Source organism: Nannospalax galili, unplaced genomic scaffold, assembly GCF_000622305.1.
Source record: "Nannospalax galili isolate Female #2095 unplaced genomic scaffold, S.galili_v1.0 scaffold911, whole genome shotgun sequence".
Taxonomy (NCBI): Eukaryota; Metazoa; Chordata; class Mammalia; order Rodentia; family Spalacidae; genus Nannospalax; species Nannospalax galili.
The window spans coordinates 333122-349487 of NW_008329642.1; the positions used below are offsets into that span (position 1 = coordinate 333122).

The 16366-nt window shown below is 44.8% G+C and overlaps 2 pseudogenes; one reads left to right on the forward strand and one right to left on the reverse strand.

Annotated features, from left to right (window-relative positions):
- Positions 1 to 11119: 11119 nt before the first annotated feature.
- Positions 11120 to 11454, forward strand: LOC115071639 (annotated as a pseudogene).
- A 1187-nt stretch (positions 11455 to 12641) lies between these two features.
- LOC103740191 lies at positions 12642 to 16258 on the reverse strand (annotated as a pseudogene).
- Between the last annotated feature and the right edge of the window lie 108 nt (positions 16259 to 16366).

Sequence of the window (16366 nt, forward strand, 5' to 3'; positions counted from 1 at the left end):
GTATATGCCTTTAATCCTAGAACTCTGGAGGCGGAGGCAGGCAGATCTCTGTGAGTTTGAGGACAGCCTGGTCTACATAGTGAGTTCCAGACCAGTTGGGGCTACAGGAAGACCCTGGTTCAAAAAGGCCAAATTTTTTTTTAAATCTTATTTATTATATTTATGTGTATGAATGTATTGCCTGCATGTATGTAAGTGCACCTGTGTCATGCAACGCCCACAGAGGTCAGAAAACGGCATCAGATTCACATGGAACTGGAGTTATGGACGGTTGTTAGCTGCCATGTGGGTGCTGGGAATTGAACCCAGGTCCCCTGCAAGAGCAGCCAGTGCTCTTAATGGATGAACCATCTCTCCAGCCCCAATTAAATAATTCTTTTTTTCCTTTTCTTTCTTTTTTTTTTTTTCGTCTTTTGGTGAGTGGTCTCCCTATAGCCCCAGCTGGCCTGGAACACGCTATTTAGACCAGGCTGGCCTCAGACTCACAGAGATCCACTTGCCTCTGCCTCCTGAGTGCTGGGATTACAGGTATGCTGCACCAGGTCTGGTTTGGTGCAGTGCTGGAGATGGAACCAGAGCTTGGTGCATGCTAGGCAACTGTACTAACTGAGCTATATCCCCAATTCCAATTGTATATTCTTCTAGACTATTCTTTTACACACTCCCAGTGCTTAAATATGTGTTTGAATCATTTTGCACGCTTGGTTGAAGCCTGCTGTTTTTTCCGCCTCACATTCTCTCTTGACTACCTTTTCCTGGCATTCTTCTTACACTAGAGCGTCATTTCCTTGTGCAAAATCACAGTGTTGCATCTTATACTGATGCTAGCATTTACTTAACCGATCCTCTAGTTAAATATAATAATTTCCAAGTTTTCACTATAATTAGCAAGGCTGAAGAGAACATCCTTGGAGCTAAATCTCAGAACATATCTTTCATTATTTCCGGGAGATCATCAATTCCTCCATGTAGAAGTGCTGTGTCAGATGTTGAGTGCGTGAGGCTTGAGTACAGCTCAGTGGTAGAGTGCTTGCCTAGCATATCCAAGGCACTGAGTTCAATTCCCAGGATGCCCCCCAAAGAAATTATGCAGTCCTTCCTCATATGAGGGGGTGATGATTTACTTCTAATACACCATCCTCAGTCACCTCACATCACTAAAGGGCCCCACATATTGACCAGGCATACACCCAGAAGGCCTGGGTCATCCCTAGGCCCTACCCTCTCACATGCACAACAGAGCATGAACTGCCTCCCTTTGCACCTCATTTCCATTTCTACCACCACCTTTTTCATCCTCTTAAAATGCTGCTAACCTGGGGCCTGGAGAGATGGCTCAGCAGTTAAAAGCACTGACTGCTCTTTCAGAGGACCAGGGTTCAATTCCCAGCAAATACATGGTGGCTAACAACCATCCATAGCTCCAGTTCCAGGAGATCCAACACTGTCTGCTGACCTCCATGAACACTGTATGACACAGGTGTATTTACACACATGCAGGCAATACACTCATACACAAAAAATAATAAATTTTTTTTTTAATTCTACTATCCTGTCAGGCATGGTGGCACACACCTTTAATCCCAGCATTTGGGAGGCAGAGGCAGGCAGATCTCTGTGAGTTTGAGGCCAGTCTGCTCTACATAGTGAGTTCCAGGCCAGCTGGGGCTACAGGAAGACCTTGTCTCAAAAAGACCAAAAAAAAATTCTACTATCCTTTTGCCTAGACAACTATATTCAAAAATTAGATGATCCCACTAAGAAGCCAACATTATCTTTTGAATTTTTATTTTTATCATTTTTAATTATGTGTATGTATGGGGGTGTGCACACATGTATACAGGTGCCCACTCAGGTCAGTGGTATCAGATCCTCCTGGAGCTGGAGTTACAGGTGGCTGTGAGCTACTCAACCTGGGTGCTGGAAACAGAACTCAGGTCCTCTGCTAGAGCAGTATGTGCTCTTAATCACTGAGTCATCTCTCCAGCCCCAATGTTATCTTTTAAAAATATACTTCTATAATCTGTACCTAATAAAATGCAGCAATTTTTGCCTGGCATCATGGCCCATAACTGTAATCCCAGTACTTGGGAGGCCTCAGGAGGAGAATCATTATGAGTTTGCAGCTAACCTGAGCTACAGAGTGAGGCCCTGCTTCAAAACAAACAAACAAACAGTAATTTCAAATGCAATAGGTTCAAGGAAATGTATAGCCCTTTGTAATCACCACCTCAGTTGAAATCTAGAACATTCCATCTCTCCTTGCTGCCCCTTTGCAGTCAATTTCTCAGCTGTTGGCCCCATGGAATCATTGACTTGCTTTCTGTTACTACATATTTGAAATTTTTGGTTTTGTTGAATCTCTTCTTGTGGATTTTCTTTTTAAATGTGTATGAGTGTTTTGCCTTCATTGTACATAAGTGCAGTTGTGTTGTGAAAGTCCAAAGAAGAGGGTGTCAGATCTCCTGGAACTGGAGTTAGGACAGTTGTTAGCCACCATGTGAGTGCTGGGAATGAACCTGGGTTCTCTGGAAGAGCAGACAGTGCTCATAACCACTGAGCCATCTCTCCAGCCCATGATTGTTTTGTTTGTTTGTTTGTTTAAAAAAATTTTTTACTTATTTTACTCTTTTTTCATGCATATAAGTGTATTGTCTGCATGTGTATAAGTGCATTTGTGTCTTGCAATCCTGTGAAGGTCAGAAGGGGGTGTCAGGTTCCCCTGGAACTGGAGTTACTGACAGTTGTTAGTCATCATGTGGGTGCTAGGAATCAAACCTGGGTCCTCTGTAAGAGCAGTCAGTGCTTTTAACTGCTGAGCCATCTCTCAAGGCCCCAATTTATTTTTATTATTTATTTATTTTTTGGTCTTTTTGCGTCAGGGTCTCCCTATAGCCCCAGCTCGCCTGGAACTTGCTATGTAAACCAGGCTGGCCCTCAACACACAGAGATCCACCTGCCTCTGCGTCTGGAGTGCTCAGATTAAAGGTGTGCACCACCATACCCAGCCCATGTCTACCTTCCTTCATGTGAGGATAAAATAAGTTTATTTATGGTGGCCTTTTTGAGACAGGGTCTCCCTGTAGCCCCAGCTGTCCTGGAACTCACTATGTAGACCAGGCTGGCCTTGAACTCATAGAGATCCACCTGCCTCTGCCTGCTGAGTGCTGGGATTAAAGGCGGGCACCACCACGCCCGGCTCAATTTATTTTTTTTTAATTTTATGCCTATGAGTGCTTTGTCTGCCTGTATATAAGTGCACTCATGTTGTGCCATGCTCATGAAGGCCAAAAAGGGCATCAGATCCTCTGGAAATGGAGTTACAGATGGTTGTTAGCTAACATGCTGGAAACCAAACCTGAGTCCTCTGCAAGAGCAGTCAGTGCTCTTTACCACTGAGCCATCTCTCTAACTCCAATTGTTTTGGGTTTTTTTTTTTTTTTTTGAGATCCTGTCTCATGTAGCCCAGGCTGGCCTCAAAACTCACTATGTACCTAAGAATAACCTTGAATTCCTGCTCCTCCTGCCCTCTTCTGACCTCTGCAGCATTTCATGACACAGGTATACCTACCTATATGCAAGCAATACACTTACCTAAAATAATAAATAATTCCTTTTTTTTTTTTTTTGTCTTTTTGAGACAGGGTCTCCTTGTAGCCCCAGCTGTCCTGGAACTCACTATGTAGACCAGGCTGGCTTTGAACTCACAGAATTCTGCCTGCCTCAGCCTCCCAAGTGCTGGGATTAAAGGCATGTGCCACCACACCCAGCCGTCCCTGAGTCTTGAATTTTGAACCACTGATGGGATTTCACTTATTCCCAAAAAGAATCAACTTTTTTGTGTGTATTTTTGTTTGAGACGGGGTCTCCCTAAAGCCCCAGTGGGCCTGGAACTTGATATATAGACCAGGCTGGCCTTGATCTCACATTTGCCAGTCTCCCAAGTGTTAGGACTAAAGGGGTACACCACCATGCCCAGCTCAAGAATCTATATTTTAAAAATAAACTAAAACTATATATATTGGTCTTTTTGAGACAAGGTCTCCCTGTAGCCCCATCTGGCCTATAAATCACTATGTAATCCAGGCTGGCCTCAAACTCACAGAAATCCACCTGCCACTACCTCCCAGTGCTGGGATTAAAGGTGTGTGCCACCACGCCCTGTCTTAAAACTATATTTTTAAAATGACCCACAGGGGCTGGAGAGATGGCTCAGCAGTTAAGGGAACTGACTGCTCTTTCAGAGGACCCAACTTCTGGTCCCAGCACCTCACGGCAACAGTCAGTAACTTGTTTTAGGAGATCCAATGCCCTCTTCTGTCTAGCCTCCACAGGCATTGCAGGACATGGGTAAATTTACAAACATGCAGACACATAAAATTAATCCCAGCACTTGGGAGGCAGAGGCAGGCGGATCTCTGTGAGTTCAAGGCCAGCCTGGTCTACATAGTGAGTTCCAGGACAGCTGGGGCTACAGGGAGACTCTGTCTCAAAAAGACCAGAAAAAAAAAAAAAGAAAGAAAGAAAAAAAAAAAAGAAAGACACAGACACAGCGGTGGTTATAGATCAATGGTAAAGTACATGTTTAGCACGTGTGAAGCCCTGGATTTAATTCCTAGCACAAGGAAAATAAAGTGATCCAGATGAAGCAGACTATGTAACAGGGGAATGCTTTCTAGAAAGAGCGAACTCCCGCTGTCTTTGCTGACAGGCTCCTGCAAATGTGTTGAACAAAAACTAAAACTCAGCCAGGGGTGGTGGCACACGCCTTTAGTCCCAGCACTCGGGAGGCAGAGGCAGGCGGATTTCTTTGAGTTCGAGGCCAGCCTGGTCTCCACAGCGAATCCAGGCCAGCTAGGGCTACAGGGAGACCCTTTCTCAAAAAGACAAACAAACAAACATACAAACAAACAAAAACTAAAACTCACTAGACTTTCTGCAAGAAATGTGCAAGCAGCAACCCCACCACATGTGACAGGACAGAGTAGTCAGGGTGAGACGACCGAACCTATTTTCTGCAAAAAAACCCCTAAAATTACAAAGAAGATCGAGCTGAAGCTTAAGTATGCTGAGCCTCAGTGCAGAGCTAAGATCATGCTGGCTGCTGAGAGGTTCAAGCTCTGTGATCCAGAGGTGCTAAGAAGACCAAGGGTCAAGGGATCCAGTTCTAAGCCAATATTGTTATGGAGATAATGAAATAATGAGGTTATAGAAAGGGAAGGAAGGGCATGGTGGCACATGCCTTTAATCCCAGCACTTGGGAGACAGAGGCAGGTGGATCCCTGTGAGTTCAAGGTCAGCTGGTCTACATAGTGAGTTCCAGGAGAGCTGGGGCTACAGAGAGACCCTGTCTCAAAAAGACCAAAAAAAAAAAAAAGAAAAAAAAAAGAGAAGGAAGGAGGGAGGGAGGGAGGGAAGGAGGGAGGGAGGGAGAGAGGAGAAAAGAGCTAATACTGACTTTGTCTGTTTGGAGAATGAGAGGGTGTGGGAAGAGCATTCCAGAAGGAGGGGCTGGTATTCAGAAAGATATACCGAGTCAAAAGTATGCCTACTAAAGCCTGATGTCGTGGCACACAACCTTAATCCCAGCACTTGGGAGGCGCAGGCAGGTGGATCTCTGTGAGTTCGAGGCCAGCCTGGTCTATACAGGGAGTTCCCGACCAGCTGAGGCTATAGGGAGATCCTGTTTCAAAACAAGCAAACAAAAACTCCAAATGAAACTTGATTAGTGAAAATTATTACTATGTAAAATAACAATTATTGGGCTGGAGAAATGGCTCAAAGTTAAGAGCACTGGTTGCACTTGCAGAGGACCTGGGTTTGATTCTCAGCACCCACATGATGGCTAACAACCATTCTTAACTCCAGTTCCAGGTGAATTTGACACCCTCTTCTGACCTCCTCAGGCATTGTACAGCACAGGTGCACTTACATACATTCAGGCAGTACATTCAAACACATAAAATTAAAAAATAAATAAGATATTTAAAAATAAAATTATTGAAGCTGGGTGTGGTAGCGCATGCCTTTATCTCCAGCACTCAGGAGGCAAAGGCAGGCAAATCTCTATGAGTTCAAGGCCAGCTGTGGCTACAAGGAGACCCTGTCTCAAAAAGACCAAAAAATAAAAAATAAAAATAAAAACAAGTATTTCAGCTCATGCCTGTAGTTGAGAGTCTAAGAGGGGTTTTTTAAATTCTAAGCCAGCCTGGAATACCTAGTAAGATCTTGTCTTAAAAAAACAATATAGTGCTATGCATGGTAGCAGGTACCTATAGTCCCAGCACTCTAAGGGCAGAGTCAGGCAGATTACTGTGAGTTTGGGGCTAGCCTAGTCTACATTGTAAGTTCCAGGCCAGCCAAGGCTACATATTAAGACCTTGTCTCAAAATCAACCAGTCAATAGGGGCTGGAGAAATGACTCAGCAATTAAGAGCCCTGACTGCTGTTGCAGGGGACCTAGGTTCAGTTCCCAGTACCCACTTGGTGACTAAGGAATTCAACACCCTCTCTGGTCTCCATGGACCCTGCACACACATGGTACACTTACATACTTGCAGGCAAAATACTCATACATATAAAAATACAAATAAAAATAAAATTTAAATAAAATAAATCAGTTAATAAATAAACCTACTGGAGGTTTTATGCCTTTTGTTTGTTTTTCAGGTTTTGTTTTGTTTTGTTGAGACAGGGTCTCACTATATATGCCTGGCTGGCCTAGAACTTGCTATGTAGACCAAGGTGGCCTCAAACTCACAGAGATCCATCTGCTTCTGCCTTCTGAATACTGGAATTAAAGGTGTGCATCAGCACACCCAGCCCCAGTTTTCTTGATACAGTCTCTCTAGGTAGCCTAGCTTGGCCTTGAATTCATGACAATCTTCTTGCCTTAGTCTCTCAAGTTCTAAGACCATAGACATGTGCTACCACATTTAGTTTATACCTATTTTACAGGCCAGGAAACTGAGGCTCATAGATGAAATCACCTGAACACAGCCACACAGCTGAGATGTGGGGGAGTTGAATGAAGAGTCTATCTATCCCACAGGGGAAGCTTGAGGATTATGCCACAACCCTTAGCAAGTTCAAGGGCCCCAACTACTTGTGCTTTGGGAAGGCCACCTTGACTTCCTCTGAATTTGGGGAGGTCCTGGTTTATATCAGTCCTGCTTAAATGTGCATGGCACCAGAATATCTCATTATCTCATTGACTCTCCATGACCTCTGATCTCAGCAGAGGATCTGGGGTCTTAGGCTTCTTCCCCGGCTCTTCCCATGTTCTTCTGTCAGATCGTCCCAGGAAATGACTCTTCCCATAAACCAGTGCAGGGGACTGAACTCAGGGTCCGAGGCATGTGAAGCCTGCACTATATCATTGAGCTATATCCCAGCTTGGAGGGACTTAGTTCCTCCAAGTGCCAGTTTCCTTCCTGACTTCCACCTCTGCTAAAATCCATCCGACTGTCTTCTCTGGCCTGGTAATCTCCTCTCCTTCAGGTCACAGCTCGGCCTCTCTTTCCTCTAGGAAGCTCCGTGACTACCGCCTGGGTTTGGATACATGGCCTTACAACCTTGCCCCAAAGTGCTTGACTCTGTTCCAAACAGCTTTCATGCAAGCACATTTCCTATAGTAGCTTGCTTAATACCCATGAAACCTCACTAGCACAGCATACCTCAATCTTGGAGGAGTTTTGCAACCTCCTGAGAAGCTTTTAAATCTCTTATTTGCCCAGTCCAAAACCTCAGACGTTCTGACTTAATTGGTCTGGAATGTAATCTGGGTATCAGGAATTTTTTTCCCTTTGGAGTATCAGGATTTTTTTTTTTTTTTTAAAGCTCTCCAGGTGATTCTCAGTCAGGGTCAAGGCCCATAACCTCTAAAATAGATATAATCATTGACTGTTCTTCTATAGCCATGGACACCAAGGTACAGAGAGGCCGAGCGGCCTAGGGTCCCAGAGCTAATGAACAATGGACCAAAACTCAAACACAGAAAGTCTGGCTTCCAAGTGTCCTTGTTGGGGGGTGGAATCAATTGGTCTCAGTTAATTTCCCTGCTGATAGAGAAGTAGAGCTGTAAGGCAGCTCTGTTCTAGATAGACACTGAGGGTCCCTCAGGCATGGGATATTTTTAACCTAGAAGCTGGTGGTTCTTGAAAACATCCTGCAGTGATTAAACACTGGGCAGATTGTTTGAGGGGGCAGTGGGCCCTTTCTCTATTGAGATAGCCTTGAAGCCAATCCCTGTCCACCCCCTGTAGCCAATGGGTCCAGTCAAGCTCAGAAGACAGCGTGGGAGGGTGGGGTGCATGTTGGCTCCTCCAGTGGGGTGGGAGGGGATGTTTATGAGGATATTTCCATACACCGGAAGAAGGTGAGAGGTCACTTTGGATGGGCCCAGATTCTTCCTCCCTTGGAGACAAAGATTACCTCATGCAATCCAGCCCCTTCTTCTTGCGTCCACTTGAAAAGAACTAGAGGGCAAACAGATGCTGCATGTTAACTACACAGCCAGGAGTGTGGGTGTGAGTTCACTCTCTTCTCTCTTCCTCCCTCTTCTACTCCCCAGCCAGTGTGAGCCTCGTGACAGCTGCAGAACACTTCTAGACACATTTCAAATATTCTTCAGATCAGCCAGTATGGGGGCATGCACCTGTGATTTCAGTACTGGGGAGGTTGAGGCAGGAAGATCTTGAGTTCAAGGCCAACCTGAGTGACATAGTAAGAGCCTATTTCAAAAAAAAATTATTTGTGTGTGTCAGTATGTGTGTGCACACGTGCGTATGTGTCTGTGTGTCTCCAAATCTTCTATTCCATAGTTTCTTGAGCAACTACCAGCACAGCTTTTAGTGCCAAATTGGGAGTACCCCTCAAAATGTAAAATATACATGGCCTTCAAACAAGCAATCTCACCTACAGAAATGTCCCCTAGAAATGCCCCACAGGGAAGCCAGGCATGGTGCAGACAGACCTGTAATCTCAGCACTTGGGAGGTAGAGGCAGGAAGATCAGGAGTTCAAGGCCATCCTCAGATATATAACAAATTCAAAACTAGCCTGGGCTACATGAAACTTGGAAGGAATTGGGGCGGGGAGAGAGAGAGAGAGAACCACAGGAAGGCAAGGATGATGTAGTTGCAAAGATATTCATTGTAGCATTGCTTACAGTAAGAAAATAACCAAAATGTCCATCAACAGGATCGATGAACCTTGGCAAGATACAGAGGTGGAGAAAGAAAGGAACGCTGGATGCTGACTTGAAAACTATAGCCAAGATATATTATTTGGCAGAAAGACAAGGAAGTTGTAAAACCACGTGCATCAGACAGCCACAGTGGCCCATACCTACAATCCCTGTACTTGAGAGGCTGAGGTAGGAGGATCTCCAGTTCAAGCTAGCCAGGTCCACATAGTGAAATCCTGTCTTAAAAACCACATAAAGGGGCTAGAGAGATGGCTCAGTAGTTAAGAACACTGGTTGTTCTTGCAGAAGACCCGGGCTCGAATCCCAGCATCCATATGGCAGCAAACAACTGTCCATAACTCCAGTCCCAGGGGATCCAATGGCCTTTTCTGACTTCAGCGGGCATTGCACAACATGGGTGCACTTACCTACATGCAGGCAGTACACACATACACATAGAAAAAAATAAAAATAATAAATAAAATTTTTAAAAAACCCAACACATAAAAACCAAAACCCAGGCTGGTGTTATTGTAGCTTAGTTGGTAGAGTGCTTGCCTAGCGTGCATGAAAGTGGGTTTGATTCCCACCACCACTTGATAAACAGGGTGTGATGGTGCATCTCTATAATCTCAGCACTTGGGATGTAGAGAACACTTTCAGGATCAGAAGTTCAAGAACATTCTCTGCTACACAGCCAGTTTGAAGCCAATCTAGGCCACACATCTCAAAAAGCAAATGGGCTGGAGAGATGGCTCAGTAGCTAAAAGCAGTGGCTGCTCTTGCAGAAGACCAGGGTTCAGTTCCCAGACCCACATGGTAGATAACAACCATCTGTAACTCCAGTTCCAGGGAGCCAACACTCTCTTCTAGTCTTTGTAGGCATTGCATGTATGGTATACGCCTTTAATGCCAGCACTTGGGAGGCAGAGGCAGGCAGATCTCTGTGAGTTCAAGGCCAGCCTGCTCTACACAGTGCATTCCAGGCTAGCTGGGGCTACAAGGAGACCCTGTCTCAAAAAGACATAAAAAGGCTGGGCATGGTGGTGCATGCCTTTAATCCCAACTCTTGGGAGGCAGAGGCAGGTGGATCTCTGTGAGTTCAAGACCAGTCTGTTCTACATAGTGAATTCCAGGCCAGCCCCACTACAAGGAGACCCTGTCTCAAAAAGGCAAAAAAAAATAATATATATATATGTGTGTGTGTGTGTGTGTGTGTGTGTGTGTATGTGTCAGGGGGCTGGAAAGATGGCTCAATAGTTAAGAACACTGCCTGCTTTTGCAGAGGACCTGGGTTCAGTCCCCAGCACCCACATGGCAGTTAACAACCGTCCATACCTCCAATTATAGAGGATCCAACACCCTCTTCTGGCCTCCACAGGCATTGCATGCACAGGTGCACTTATCCACATGCAGGCAAAACACTCATATACATAAAATAAAAATAAATTAAAATAAATTAAAGGTGCCTGCCTTTAATCCCATCAGGTAATGTGTGTGTGTGTGTGTGTGTATGTGTGTATGTGTGCGAATTCAAGTGCACGTATGGCTGAGCATGTGTGTGGAAGTCAGAGGACAACCTGCTGGAGTTGGTTTCCTCCTTCCACCATGGGTTTCTGGCATTGAACTCAAGTTGTCAGGCTTGTGCAGCAAGAGATTTTACCCACTGAATCATCTCACTGGCTCCCTCTTTATTTTTATTTTTGTTTTTAAAGAATTTCTTTTTAAAAAATTTCTCTCAGCCGGGTGTGGTGGCACACGCCTGTAGTCCCAGCACTTGGGAGGCAGAGGCAGGCGGATCTCTGTGAGTTCAAGGTCAGCCTGGTCTACATAGTGAGTTCCAGGACAGCTGGGGCTACAAGGAGACCTTGTCTCAAAAAGACCAAAAAAAAAAAAAAAAATTACTACTGGCTTTGTCCCCAGAGCTGCTGAGATGGCACTGGACCCTGCAGAGCAGTGTCTCAGACATGTTGAGAAAGAAAGGTCTAAAATAATGAAAGAAAAGGCTGAAGATGTCACCAATGATGCAAAGACTCGAGCCCTAAGGCAGTAAAACGCCAGACAGAAAACCCTTCAGTGAAAGGCTATTTCACTGCTCTCCACATGGATCCAGGCACTTGTGAAGAAGAATGCAAACTGGGACATCTCAAGCAAAGGAAAGAATTCAGAAAAACCAGAATTCCTACCAAGAAAACGCTATGGATGCTTCCCACCCATGTAGGCAAAAATTCAAACAGGTCAGGAGCCCTGTATTTATGGAAGCATTAGGTAGTGTAAATCACCCGAAATAATGAACTGAAACAATGCTGCTCCTTTTCCCTAATTATGAAAAAATTGGTTTTTTTTTTTAATGAACTAAAGATATTTATTTCAGACAAAAATTTAAAAATAAATTTCTTTAGTGTGTGCAGGCACAAGCATGCCACGGCATGTGTGGTGTTCTCAAGAATAGTCTCTCCTGCTGTCCTATGGGATCTGAGGATTGAACTCAGGTTATCAGGCCTGCACACAAGTGCCTCACTACCCTCTGAACCATCTTGCCTTCCTCTTTATTTTTTGAGACAGGTTCTTTTCTTTTTTTCCCACTCTCACATGTAGATCATTTTATTGTAAAAATGTAAGTAAGTACAAACCAACCTGTTGTGAAATTACTGAGTATAAGCATAAACATAATTTCAAGTGAAAAAGAAAAGTTCTGATCAATTACACAGGGATAAACATGAAGCTTTGAGGAGCTAAAGTCATTTTTTGAAGATACTGGTATATGTTTTTTCTTACAAGAGCATTAGAAAAATAAAAATTTCTGAGTTGGCCGTCTTTAACTTCTCTCCTTATAGAATTATAGCCATGTTCTTATTGTATAACAGGCCACAAGGTGACGACACAGGAATATACTAATCTCACCAAGATTTTGTTCTTATCCAGTAAAGTCATGTTCCTGGCTAGAAATCTTCCTTCAAGTTATTTTAAATGAATAATCCAACCAAGTGTCATGTGAGGATCTGTGTTTCTGTTAAATGATTGCTAAGCCCTAACCTTTATTTCCCATCTTGGGAAACAACATTAAAAGCATTGCTACATGGGGCTGGAGAGATGGCTCAGCAGGGCTCAGTGGTTAAGCACACCGACTGCTCTTGCAGAGGATGCGGGGTCGATTCCCAGTACCCACATGGCAGCTAAGAACCATTCTTAACTCCAGTTCCAGGGGAATCTGAAGTCCTCTTCTGACCTCCACGGCATTGCACGACATGGGTGTACTCACGTACATGCAGGCAATACACTCAGATACATAAAATTAAAATAATAATTTTTTTTAAAAAAAGCATTGCTATGTTAGTCACTCTAGAAATCTGCATTATTGTCATAAAGACATTAGCTTGCATTTGGAGAATCTTACATTCAGTGGTGTGAATACAGAGGAACCTTGTGCTCTGCTTCATGAGAAGACCTCTCCTCTATGGAAGATCAGGCTCTGGGCCTCGCAGGTTAGCTTTCTCTTTTGCAGCCAGGTGAGACCCCGCCTGCATGTATGTGTGAATCTCATTTGTAGGGTTTCTTAGGGTTCTTGGTGTTGTATTTGTCCAGAAGAGCCTGGATGCAGGCCCCATAGTTAGGATGGATGTCACTGAAGTTTTTGACTGCTTTCTTCTGGATGAAAAGCTGGGCATCTTTTGGATGGCCAGTAATGTTCTCTCAAGCGCCTCCTCTCCTCTTCATTCAACATCTTGGTATAGAATGTCCACCCCTGAGGGACATTATCTTCATTGAGAGTGTTGAAGCGCTTCACATCCTTGGAGCATTTGGCACTGTGCTCCAGGGCAGAGGGCTGCTGCTCTAGAGCACTGAAGCTGTTGGGGTAGTAGTTTGGCGCACCACCCTGATTGTCCTGTATGCACATGGGGCCATCACGCTGGTAGTTGGCCACTGGAGCTCAGTAGGGACACTTCACTGGTATCTGCAGATAGTTGGGTCCCAGGTGGCGGCACCAAGTGTCAGGATAGGCAAAAAGGCGGCCCTGGAGCATTTTGTCAGGACTGGGTTTCAATCCCAGGGGGCATGTTGCTTGGGTCAAAAGCCATTTGTTCAACCTCGGCAAAGTAATTAACTGGGTGTCTGTTGAAAACCAGTTTGAAGTCTGGGATAAGAGGGTAATCCTTGTGAGGCTAGACTTTGGTAAAATCAAATGGATTAAATAGGAAAGTTTCTTCCTCCTTAAATGTCATGACCTGGATGTAGAAAGTTCAGGAGGGGTAGATGCCTTTGGCAATGGTGTTGAAAAGATCTAGGAGGCCATAGTCTGGATCTACCTGGGAAAATCTTCCTGCCTCTTCAACAGACAAGTTTTTGATGTCCTGATCAGTCTTAGAATGGAATTTGCAGTAAACTGCCTCTCCATTTGCATTAACCAGCTAGAAAGTGTGGGATCCATATCCATTCATGTGCTGATGTTCATCTGGAATCCCTCGATCACTGAACAAGAAGCTTGATGGAGAGACTCAGGACAGAGGCTCCAGAAATCCCAGACCATGTCGGGATCCTTCAGGTGGGTTTGCAGATTTCTCTTTTGGCTATCGATAAAGGATGAAAACAATATGGCACCCCTGATGAAGAAAATAGGGGTGTTATTTCCCACAAGGTCCCAGTTATCATCTTTGATGCAGAATTTCACTGCAAACCCTCGAGGGTCACGAACTGTGTCAGTGGAGCATGACTCTCCAGCGACCGTGGAGAATCGAAGTTCAATGGGAGTCCTCTTTCCAATATGCTCAAACACCTTTCATTTGGAGTATCTGGTTATCATGAGTGACCTCAAAGTAGCCAAAGGCACCTATTCCTTTAGCATGCACCACTCTCTCTGGAATCGCTCCCGGTCAAAGTGAGCCATCTCATCAGTGAAGATTACATCCTGACCGAGAAGGGGCCCTCGGGGCCCTGCAGTCAGAACATTTGAGTTTGTTTCCTATTGGGTTTCTGCTTCCAGTGGTCCAGACATCGGGTTTCTGCGAGACCTGCTGCTCCTTCCTGGGTCCCGGCTATCCGCCATGGTATGGACTCTGAAGTTGTGGTGTGCGGCAGGCAGGCGGGCAGGGTGTGTGGTCTCCACCCCACCAGGAGTGAGACAGGTTCCTAAGTTGCCAAGGCTGACTTTGGAATGTCCTCGTTCCTGCCTCAGCCTCCTGGGTAGCTAGGATTAAAGACCTGCACCATCAGAATCAGATTATTATTATTATTTTAATGTGTATGAGTGTAATGCCTGTAGGTGCGCCCGTGTTGTGCAGTACCAGAGGAGGTCAGGAGGGTGTCAGATCCCCCTGGAACTGGAGTTACAGATGGCTATTAGCCACCGTGTCAGAGCTGGGAATCTAACCCGGGTGCTCTGCAAGAGCAGCTCTTAAACGCTGGGGGTGTGGGTTCATCCCCTGGAGCATGGTCAACCAATCCAGTGTCACAACATTAAAGAAAACTGACTTTCCCTCTCCTAACAGCTGTCATTTACTAATAGTTCCTTAGCTAGAGCTTCTTGGCCACCTCCCCTCCCTCGCCCTTTCTGAGACAGTCTCACTACCGAGCCTGGGCTGGGCTGGAACTTGGTATGGACCCGAGGCTTGTCTTGGCCTGCTGTGTGCTGGGATTACAGGGATATAGCATCATGCCAGGCCAGGATGCTTGTTTCGTTATCACTAATGCCCTCTTGGCATCACTTTTACTAGTTCTGACACACTGGCTTATCAGGGAACTGTCTCTGTTTGTTTGTTTGTTTGTCAAACCAAACATTATTAAGAGGAGATGGAGAGATGGTTCAGTAGTTAAGAGCACTTACTGCTCTTGCAGAGGACCCAAGTTCGGTTCATAGCAACCCGTGGCTCACAACTTCCTTTAACTCCAGTCTGGGGGATCCAATGCTTTCTTCTGGCTCCTAACAAGTACCTTCACATACACATAAGAAGAAATCTTTTCTTAAAACCTTTTTTTTGGAAACAGGGTCTTACTAGGTAGCCCTCGCTGGCCTGGAATTTGCTATGTAGACCGGGCTGGTCTACTCAAACTCCAGAGACCTGCCTACCTCTGCCTTCCTGAGTGCTAGAATTAACGACTTTAATTTTTATCCACAGCTAAGAGACTTTTAAAAGAGACTTTGAACTTTTACATTTGAATATTTTTATTTTTTATTTTATTTATTTATTTTTGACTTTTTGAGACAGAGTCTCCCTGTAGCCCCAGCAGCTCTCCTGGAACTTACTATGTAGACCAGGCTGGCCTCAAACTCACAAAGATCTGCCTGCCTCTGCCTCCCAAGTGCTGGGATTAAACGCATTGCGCCACCACGCCCAGCTATTTATTATTTTTATTTTATGCTTATTCATGTATTGCCTGCATGTAGGTAAGTGCACCCGTGTTGTGCATTGCCCTAAGAGGTCAGAAGAGGCCACCAGATTCCATGGAACTGGAGTTACAGACAGTTGTTAGCTGCCATGTGGGTGCTGGGATTCGAACCTGGGTCTTCTGCAAGAACAGCCAGTGTTCTTAACTGCTGAGCCATCTCTCCAGCCCAATATTTGAATTTTTTAAAAGACTATAGGACTTTAAAAAAATTATATTATTTTATGTGTATGAGTGTATTGTCTGCATGTGTGTAAGTGCACCTGTGTCGTGCATTGCCCACAGAGCCAGAAGAAGGCATCAGATCCTCTGGAACTGGAGTTACAGACAGTTGTCAGTTGCCATGTGGATGCTGGGAATTGAACCTGGGTCTTCTGCAAAAGCAGTCAGTGCTCTTAACCACTGAGCCATCTCTCCAGCCCTGTAAAGACTGTAGGACTTTTAAACTTGTACTGTTCTATATTATGAAATTAATTTTAACACTCTATCTCGGGGACAAGAAAAGGAAAGATTGTGATTTAATAGTGATGTGTTTGTGTGTCAAGTTGACAAGGAGTCAATTGTGCTGGATAGCTTCAGTTGTCAACTTGACACACCTGAGTAGAAGGAACCTCAGTTGAAGAGTGGCCTCCATTGGACCCCAGGATTGAACTCAGATTGTGCAGCACAAATTTACCTGCTGAGCTGTCATGCCAGCCCCAAACTAAATCGTTAAACATGATAGAGGCTGATGCAGGACAATTTTGCAATGTCACCTCTGAAACTCTCTTCCCAGTTCTTTCTTCTCTCTCCTTTTCTT